This window comes from Petaurus breviceps, unplaced genomic scaffold (genome assembly GCF_028583685.1).
Source record: "Petaurus breviceps papuanus isolate PSGF00001 unplaced genomic scaffold, PetGlider_PUasm1.0 171, whole genome shotgun sequence".
Taxonomy (NCBI): Eukaryota; Metazoa; Chordata; class Mammalia; order Diprotodontia; family Petauridae; genus Petaurus; species Petaurus breviceps.
In genome coordinates, this window is record NW_027185754.1 from 669,506 (window position 1) to 679,351 (window position 9,846).

Sequence of the window (9,846 nt, forward strand, 5' to 3'; positions counted from 1 at the left end):
ATGAATTTACTAATAAAGCAGAGAATATAAGAATGAATTAGAAAATAGAACCTAACAATATGTTGTTTACATGAAACACACTTGAAAGATACATATAGAATTAAAATGAGGATCTAGAGTAAATTTGAGAGGAAATTTCAGCTGCATTAAAAAAAAACAACACAGGAATAGCAAATATGAGTTCAGATAATCCTACAGTTAATATAGATATGATTAGAAAAATAATTATGGAAATTTGTCCCCCAAATAGGAGTATAATGTTGGAATCTTCTGTCTACTTTGTTTCCTTTGCCTGGTCATTTTGCCACTCAATTACTTGACTTTTGGGCTTTATGCCACAGTAGGACTCTGCCACCAGACAGGGGAGCTTTCATCCCAAACATTGGGGTTTTCTCAGCTGCCAGAGGTATTAGGTGGGTGCCCTCTCTGAGGTCTCCACATGCTCTGGCAAGCTGGACACATACCCCAGGACCTCCACCCTAGACTGCAATTCAGATCCAAGCAGGTTAAAGCAAGAGCGATTACCCTTCAGACTGGTGCTTAGTCCCCCTACACTCTGCAGGCCAAGAGCTGAAGCTGCCACATGGCACTGGCTGGCTGTGCCGGTGTCTCAGCAGCTTCTCACCCCAGGGGTAAAACCCACGCACTCCCACTTACTGGTCCCAAAGTCCAGACTGCACTGACCGCTCACTTTGTCCTTTGCATCTATGTGTTAATAAATCTGGAAACAGCCACAGTTGCTGCTGATCTGGAGTCCCCATGACCAGCAGCTGTTGAGGTCTGCCCTGGGGCTAAAGCCTTGGCATGGGGCTGGGCTGGGCTCCCAGAGTGCTGCACTGGATTCCTGCTGTCAGGAATCTGTCCTCAGGGGGAGGTTAGCTTCTCTATGTCATTTTGTGGGTTCTGAAGCTCCAAAGTTTGTTTAGAGTCCCCTTTTTACATGGATTGGGGAAGGTGGAAGCCAGAGCTGCGGGAAGGTCGTGCTTCTACTCCGCCATCTTGGCTCCGCCCCTGCTAATGTTTTCTTTAAAAATTTTGCCTCAATATTAGGGTTCATAGTTTTCTTTCTCTGCTTCTGTTCTTCTTGGTCTGGGTAGCAGAACCATATTTGTGTTATAAAAGGAATTTCATAGGACAACTTCTTTGTCTCCCCCCTCCAATAGTGTATATGATATGGGAATTAATTACTTTTTAAATGTTAGGTAGAATTCAGTTGTAAATCCACTTGATCCTGGTGACTATTTCTTAGTGAGTTTGAGTTCACTGATGGCTTGCTTAGTTTCTTTTTCTGAGACAGAGTTATTTAAGTATTATATTTTCTCTTCTGTTAATTTGGAAAATTGATAATTTTTAAGGATTAACTCATTTTGCTTAAATCTTCATATACACTAGCATATAATTGGGTAAAATAGCTCTTAATATTTGGCTTAATTTCCTTTATATTGATGTTGAATGAACTCACCCTTTTCATTTTTGATACTGGTAATTTGATTTTTTTTTTAGTAAAATTAATAGTGTACCTATTGTTTTTTATATGATCAGCTCCTATTTTTATTTATTAGTTTTATATTTTTCTTTCAATTTTATTAATCTCTCCCTTGATTTTCAGGTTTCCAGTTGTGTGTTAATTGAAGATTTTAAAGTTTTTCTTTTTCTAGCTTTTTTTTAATTACATGCCCAACTCATTATTCTAATATTTTGAAAAAGTATATCTTCACCACTTAGCACAGTACCTTGCACAAAGTAGATATTTAATAAATGTTTATTGAATGATCAGTTTTGAAAGAAGAAACTGTAAGAATGTCTATGTGTTAAAAAAATGGGAACTTTGGGAATTCTAAAATGAAACTAGGGTAATTATGTGGTAAGTTATTTGACTACTAATTATTATGAAATCTATTATTCCTCTCATAATTCTCCTCCATCATTTCATTGTAGGTTATCTATGAAAATCCTAAAAGTTATGTTCAGCAACATCCTGAAGTGAGAATATATATTGCAAACTAACTAACAAACTTAGTTTGGTGAGATTATGCTCTTTATTGCATGGACCAAGTGAACTTTCTGCAACATTTCTCCAATAGAATATAGTTATTATAATAATAATAGTTATTATAATAATAATAACTGCTCTAAGACTACTTTTCATCAGTGACAAACACGGAAAATGGACTGCTTTCTACCTATGGGGCTTCCTCTTCCCTATAATAGTTCCTATATCACCATTCCCTATGGTGATTATATGAGCAGTCACTGTTCAGAATGCATACAACACCCACTTGCATATAAATTAAGCGTATTATGAAACCAAGATACTAAAGATGATAATTGGTGGAGGAGCTAACAAAATATGTGTTTACTGAGCCCTATAAAGCTGGACTCTCTGACTGTTAAGTTATCAGAAAATATTATTATAAATCTGATCTAATACAACAGAATGTTGATTCCACTTGTAAAGTGGCTTTCTATAAACTTCAACTTTATCCCTCCACTTTGCCATGAGGAACAGCTTTCTTTCTTTATTCTTTCATTCTATACCTATACTAACATCTCTAGCAGATCACAACAGATTTAGAAGATACACACTAACAGTTTCAGTGTCTACTGAGTGAGGTCTATCAGCAGTTCAAGTGGACATCACTTAACTGGCTATCTTGCCTTTTCCTTTTTGTATTTGGGTAGATTCAAAATTTACTCCAGTTGGTCAAAACAAATTTAATAATATTTCATGCTTTATATGTTCTTTTAAAGCTTCTGCAGGTCATATGCTCTTAGTTCTGGTGTCTTTTTATCTTGTGGCCTTAACAGTTGATCCTCCAGGCAAGAAGGGACCCAAAAAGTTTAGAAACTTAGAAATGTTTAAAATATATGTATAGTATTGTATGATATCAGCTCAAATTTTGCAATTATGTACCATAACCACCCCATGAAAGAAAAAGAAAAAAGATCAGTCTTCTTCTCTGGTATGAAGGGAGGTTGAATTAGTTTTATATAGATTCTAGGTAACATGGGTGCCCTGTCCCTAACCCCACAATATGAAAGGGATAATTATAGTCCTTGGTATGAATGTAATAACAGTTGGGATTCATTGTGTATCCCCCCCCCCCTTTTTTTAAAGAAGTCCTTTATTTCATTAAAGATATATATTTTTGTCTGTAGGATTCTACTCCATTTTTCTGGGCAATATATTCTGGGTTGTAAGCCTGGAATTGCTGCCTTCTGGAATACCTTTTTTCTGAGGTCTGTGAGGTTTATACATGTGACTTCTAGTTTTGTCCAATTTTGAATATAGTTGTGTACTTAAAATATTTTCTTATTGATTGCAGAAAATTTTTTTTAATCAAGAAGCCCTGGATTTTGGTTATGATATTCCTAGGGAGTTTTAATTTTGGGATTTTTTTTAAAGAGGTGGTCAGTGGGTTCTTTCTCTTTGTACATTGCCCTCTTCTGTTATGAGATCTTGGCAATTTTCTTTTATGATTTCTTAAAATATAATCAATATGCTCTTTTTGAATCATGGATTTCAGGTAGCCTGATGATTCTTAAATTATTTCTCCTCATTTGTTTTTCAGATCAGTGTTTTTTTTGTTATGTGATAGCTTATATTTTCTTCTATTTTATCAGTCTTTTAACTTTGTTTTACTATTTTTATCATCTCATGGAGCCATTAACATTTTTTGCGCCATTTTAATTTTCAGCAAGAATTTATTTTCTTGAAAAATATTTTATGTTTATTTGGAGGGAAGAGCCAAGATGGTAGCATAGAAGCAGGAAAACTCCCTGAGCTACTCCCATAACCACCTCAAATACCTATAAAATATGACTCTAAACAAACTGTAGAGCTACAGAACCCACAAAGTGGCAGAGAGAAACAAGTCTCCCACTGAAGGCAGCCTGGCAGGCTGACAGGAAGGTACATTGCAGCAGGCTGGGAGCAGAGCCCAGTGCACATAAGCCATCATCAGTTTTAGCCTCAAGGTGGCCCCAACCAGTTGCAGCTGGAGGAACTTTGGGAGAGTAGATCAACAGCAGCTGTGGCAGTTTCCAGAATTATCATCCCATAAGTGCAAAAGGCAAAGTAAAAAGGTCAGTGTGGACTTTGGGAACAGGGGGATTGAGAGTTTGGTCCAGCCTCTGCCCCTGGAGGGAGAAGCAGCTGATGTGTGACAACTTTGGAGCCACCACCCCACGGATGCTTCACAGCTCCTGGCCTGTAGATTTTAGGGGGACCAAGTAACTATACTGAGGGGGTAATTGTGTTTTCTTTAACCTGCTTGGATCTGGATTCCTGTCCTGGGTGGAGGTCCTGGGGTGTGTGACCATGTGCCAGAACCACTGGAGGCTTCTGGGAGGCAACCAACCAATAGCTCTGGCTGCTGTGAAAACCCCAGCAGTTTGGGACAAAGCTTTCCTCTCTGGAAGCAGAGGTCTACTTCAGGAAAAAGCTCAAATTTCAAGTAACTGAATGGCATCATGAGTAAGCAAAAGAAGAAAAGCAAGCACAGCAATCCTACTTTAGATGTCTATTTTGGGGACAAAAAGTATCAAAGCAGGGAACAGGAGGAAGAAAATGAAGGCAGAACTCCTGCACCAAAAGCTTCTAAGAAAAATGTGAGCTGGTTAGAGGCCATAAAAGAGCTAAAGAAGGATTTTGAAAATGAAATAAGAGAAGTGGAGGAAAAATTGGGAATAGAAATGAAAATGATGCAAGAAAATGATGAAAAGAGAGTCAATAACCTGACTGAAGAAAATTACATCTTAAAAATAGACTTACTCAAAAGGCAAAAGAGGCTCAAAAAGTCAATTAGGAGAAGAATACCTTAAAAAATCAATTTTGCCAGGTGGAAAAAGAATCTCAAAAGTTCACTGAAGAGAATAATTCCTTTGGAATTAGAATGGAGCAAATGGAAGCTAGTGACTTTATGAGAAATCAAGATACTACTAAACAGATCCAAGCCAATGAAAAAATAGAAGGTTATGTGAAATATCTCATTGGAAAAAAAACACTGATCTGGAAAATAGATCCAGGAGAGATAATTTTAAAATTATTGGACTGCCTGAAGGCCATGATCAAAAAAATAACTTGGAAATCATCCTTCAAGAAATTCTCAAGGAAAATTGCCCTGATGTTTTAGAACCAGAGGGCAAAATGGAGGTTGAAAGAATCCACCCATCACCTTGAAAAAGATTCCAAAAAGAAAACTCCTAAGGATATTATAGTCATATTCAGGAGTTCCCAGATCAAGAAGAAAATATTACAAGCAGCCAAGAAGAAGCAATTTGAATATTGTGGAAACACAATCAGGATAACACAGGATCTGTCAGCTTCTACACTGAGGGATCTCAGGTCTTGGAATATGATATTCTGGAGGTCAAAGGAGCTGGGATTAAAACCATGAATAACCTACCCAGCAAAACTGAACATCATGTTTCAGGGGAAAATATGTTCATTCAATGGAATAGAGGACTTTCAAGCATTCCTGATGAAAAAACAAGAGCTGAATAGAAAATTTGACATTCAGATAAAAGAAGCAAGAAAAGCATGAGAAGGTAGACAAGGAAAAGAAATCATAAGGAACTAATCAAAGTTGAACTATTAACATTCCTACATGGAAAAATGATAATTGTAACTTATGAAACTTTTCTCAGTATGAGAACAGTAGAAGGGGATAGAAAGGGATATAAAATATATATATATATATGTATACATACATATATACATCAATATAGGAGTGTATATAGGTGCATGAATACATATGTGAGTGTGTGTGTACAGGTATACATAGACAGAGGGCACAGAATCAATTGTATAGGAAGGGATGATACTTAAAACATGAAATTTAGAGGTGAGAGTATAATGAGAGGAAATGGGGAGAGAGAGAATAGGGTAAATTATCTCATGTAAAAGAGGCAAGTGAAAATGGTTACAATGGAGGGGAACAACAGGAAGGCAAAAGGGAATTGTCAGCCTTATTCTCATTGAATTTGGCATAGGGAGGGGATGACATACACACTAAGTAGTCTATCTCACCCTACTGGAGAGCAGGGGGAAGGGGCTGAGAGGAGAGATGATGGAGGGGAGAATATTTTGAGGGTGAGCATAGTTAGAAGCATGCACTTTTGAAAAGGGACAGGGTCAAAGTAGAGAATAGAACAAGTGGGAGGACAGATAGGATGGAGGGAAATATAGTTAGTCTTTCACAATCTATCCACTATGGAAATGTTTTGTGTAGCTACACATGTACAACCTATATTGAATTGCTTATCTTCCCAGTAAGGATGGGTGACAAGGGAGGAAGGAAAAGGATCTGGAATTCAAAGTTTTAAAATAAAATGTTTAAAAAATATATTATTATTATTACATGAAATGGGGAAATAAGATATATAGGCACTGGGAGATGGAGATCCATCTTGGCCTATCAGAAAATCAGAGGGTACATGGGGGAGGATATAGAAGAGAGCAGATTCAGGGAGGGGGTATACAGTGGGATTACTTTTTGGGGTGGTGGTTAGGGGAAAGATGGGAAGGAAATTTGTAACTCAAAGTCTCATGAAAATGAATGATGTAAACTAAAAATAAACATAAAATTTAATTAAAAATACAATTGTTAATTATTTCTAGTGATTTCAAAAGGGAAATTTTCCCTTTCAGAGCTCCATTCAAATGCCATCCCCTCCAATTTCAGATCATTCTTGATCCCCCAGTTTTTAGTTCCCTGCCAAAATAATTACCTTCAGTCTTTTTTTATACACATATATCTCTGCTGACACCTATACATGTTCAATCTTGCCTTTGAGAATGTGAGCCTCTTAAGCATAGAAACTGGTTTTGTCCTTGTTTCCCTGCCACAAGGCATGGTGTCTTATATATGGTATATACTTAATAAATGTCTGTTGATTGCCTCGTATTTGCAAGGTACCTTCATGAATATTCTTCCATTTATTAAATGAATGCATGTATACATGCATGAAAAAGCATTTCCATGGAGTTTCATTTGATCAGAATGTTAGAGGGAAAGGCAAGTTAAAGGATCACAATCTTTGTACCAATGGATGCTTTAGGATTTAGAAAACAGAAATAATTTTCCTTGGATCAAAAAGTAAGCTAGTGGTACAGTCAGGCCTAGAATATCGGTCTCTTGATTCTTATTACAGGATCCTTTCAACTATATTACACCTCTTCCCTAAAAAAAAGGGGATTGTATGAATCATCTGGTCTGGGCATTTTAGACATTCACTTTCTGATGTTCCTTTCAAATCTGTGCTTTTTGATCAAAACAATTTTCCTCCTCATTTTCCAGGTGATGGTATGGATCTATGGAGGGGGGTTACTGATGGGTGAGGCTTCAACCTATGATGGACTGAATCTCTCAACCTTTGAGAACGTGGTGGTGGTGACCATTCAGTACTGTGTGGGAATCTTTGGGTTCTTTAGGTAGGGTCTGGAGTCCAGGAATTCAAATGGCACCAAACAAGAAATGTGAGCCTACTGCTGGCACTACCACCCTATGCTTGGTACTCCCCATCTCTGAAATTTTCTAACTGATTCTTATAGAAACTGATTTTTGAAAATCATGAATACAGTGAATTCACCCAGACAGAGAATATTTCTATATGCTGGATTTATTTTCCTAGAACATGGTATAAATATAGGCCTATTGTACTACTTCTATAATTTAATCTTGAGGTCCCAGGGTCTGTGGTAAGTCCATGCCAGTTGCACTATGGTCATATAATTAAAGTCAATGTCACTGCCACTTTGTAGTTATCCATATGTAGCCAAGGGTATCAGTTGATATCCATCCAATTCACCCACACATCCATTTGTTTATCTTTTCATCTTCTCTCCTCTCCCTTGTAGCACTGGAGATGAACATGCTTCGGGGAACTGGGGTTGCTTAGATCAAGTGGCAGCACTCCATTGGGTCCAGAATAATATTGGCAACTTTGGAGGAGACCCGAGCTTGGTGACCATTTTTGGTGACAGTTTTAGTGTTTCAGCATTGGTGAGATTTCAGAGTGCCATGCTTTGATTCAGAGGGTTCTACCAATGTTTCTGAGATCAGGGTGGGAGCTCAAGCAACACAGAGATTTCTTTTATAAAAAGAGGCTTTATATCTTGCAATAGCATGCTATTCCTACATACTGTACATTACAACGTACTAATATAATGACTATATGTGATTCAAGACATATATCTTTGACTTAAATACAGAACTGGCCACACCCAAGACTGATTTTAGACAGCCAATAATAAAGATCTATGGAGGTAGAGAATATACTCATTTTTCAAAATGGCATCTCTTATAAAAACACTAGCAACAATTATTTTTATATAGTGCTTTAAAATCATTTTCCTCATAGATACCATATAGAGTAAGTAATACATACGTTATTGCTCATATTTGAAAGATGAGAAAACTGGGGCTCAGATAGATGTAATGGCTTTAATCTCACTGTCATGAAGTGTATGAGCTGGAACTCAAGCCATGTCTCTAGATTTCAAATCCACTGTTCTTTCCATGTACACTAAGTACTTCAGAGTATCATGAAAATCTCCATAATTTTCCTTAAAATTGTCCAAACAAACTTTATGAAGTGAGCACACTCGACCATATTTTAGTTGACACCACTAAAGTATAGAACTAGGGTTGGTCTTAACTTATAGGAGCCAGACAATACCTCCCCAGAGATTTCCTTGTCAATAAGTGACCCCTCCTACAGAATTTCTAGTACAGAATTCCATTGCTATAAAGATGGTTCCCCACTTATAATCCGAATTTTCCTTGGAAGGGAAGCATATTAAATCTGATTGGAAACTGACATCTCCATGTGAATATATTTATCATGTGTTTTCCTAAGAACATATTTTGATAGGGAGAAAAGGAGAAGTCCAGAGAAAACCAGATTTTAGAAGAAAAAACATGGAAGTCAATGAGTGGGGAGAAAGAGAATAAACAGGATATCTTAGGGGAAAAATTAACTTCATAATTTTGCCCAGTATTTTTTATAAACCAGCCTGCTACACATTTCTGACTCAGGTAACTCATTCTAGGGTTAATAGCTTTTTCCTTTAGAAATTTTCATTGAGAAACTAAATTCACAGATTTATAAATAATTGACATTGGAATTATCACTTTCAAGGCCTAAGAAGAAAAAAAAATCTTTAATTTGTTTATTATTGTCCCAGTCCAGTGAGGTGATCATCCCAAGATATTTTCTGAGCATAAGCACTCTTGCTTTGACGCATCTAACCAGGACTCCTGAACCATGCTGTAAAGATCCATTTTGTCATGTGGGACAAGTAACATAAAACATGTCTTTAAATCAGTATTTCAAGACAGACTGGAGGGAAGGGAATAAGATCCTGGGGACAAAAAAGTCTATGGAGGGAAAGATCCTGGCACACTTATGCCTTTGTGATACAAGCATTTATTAAATTTAGACTATATACATGACCATGTGCTAAGCTGTGGGATAACAAGATAAAAAGACAGAACCTGCCTTCAAAAAGTTTCTATTTTCCTTCAAGGAAACAAAATGAATACAGATGAGTCAGAGGCTACTGGTAGGAGGGTCTCCACCCAGTGGAGGACAGCATGGCAGAGCTAAAATGGAGTATGAGAGCCAAGGGGAGTTCTGTGCCCTCTGCTGGTTTCTGATTTTGGTTGTGTTTTAGGTTGATTCTAGGCAGAGTTCAAACCTATGATTTTATTAGTAATGGGAACTCCTGATAAGAAAAAAAAAGTAAATCCTTAATTTTTCTGCAATGTATAGTCTTAGAGAACTCCCTGATAGTTGTATCAGCAATGCCATATTCACAATGCCTATAGAGATTACAAATAT

At 37.0% G+C, this 9,846-nt stretch overlaps 1 pseudogene; it reads left to right on the top strand.

The window, feature by feature from the left end:
• Positions 1-7,334: 7,334 nt before the first annotated feature.
• Positions 7,335-9,846, top strand: part of LOC138157212 (liver carboxylesterase-like) — a 32,139-nt pseudogene continuing 29,627 nt past the window's right edge.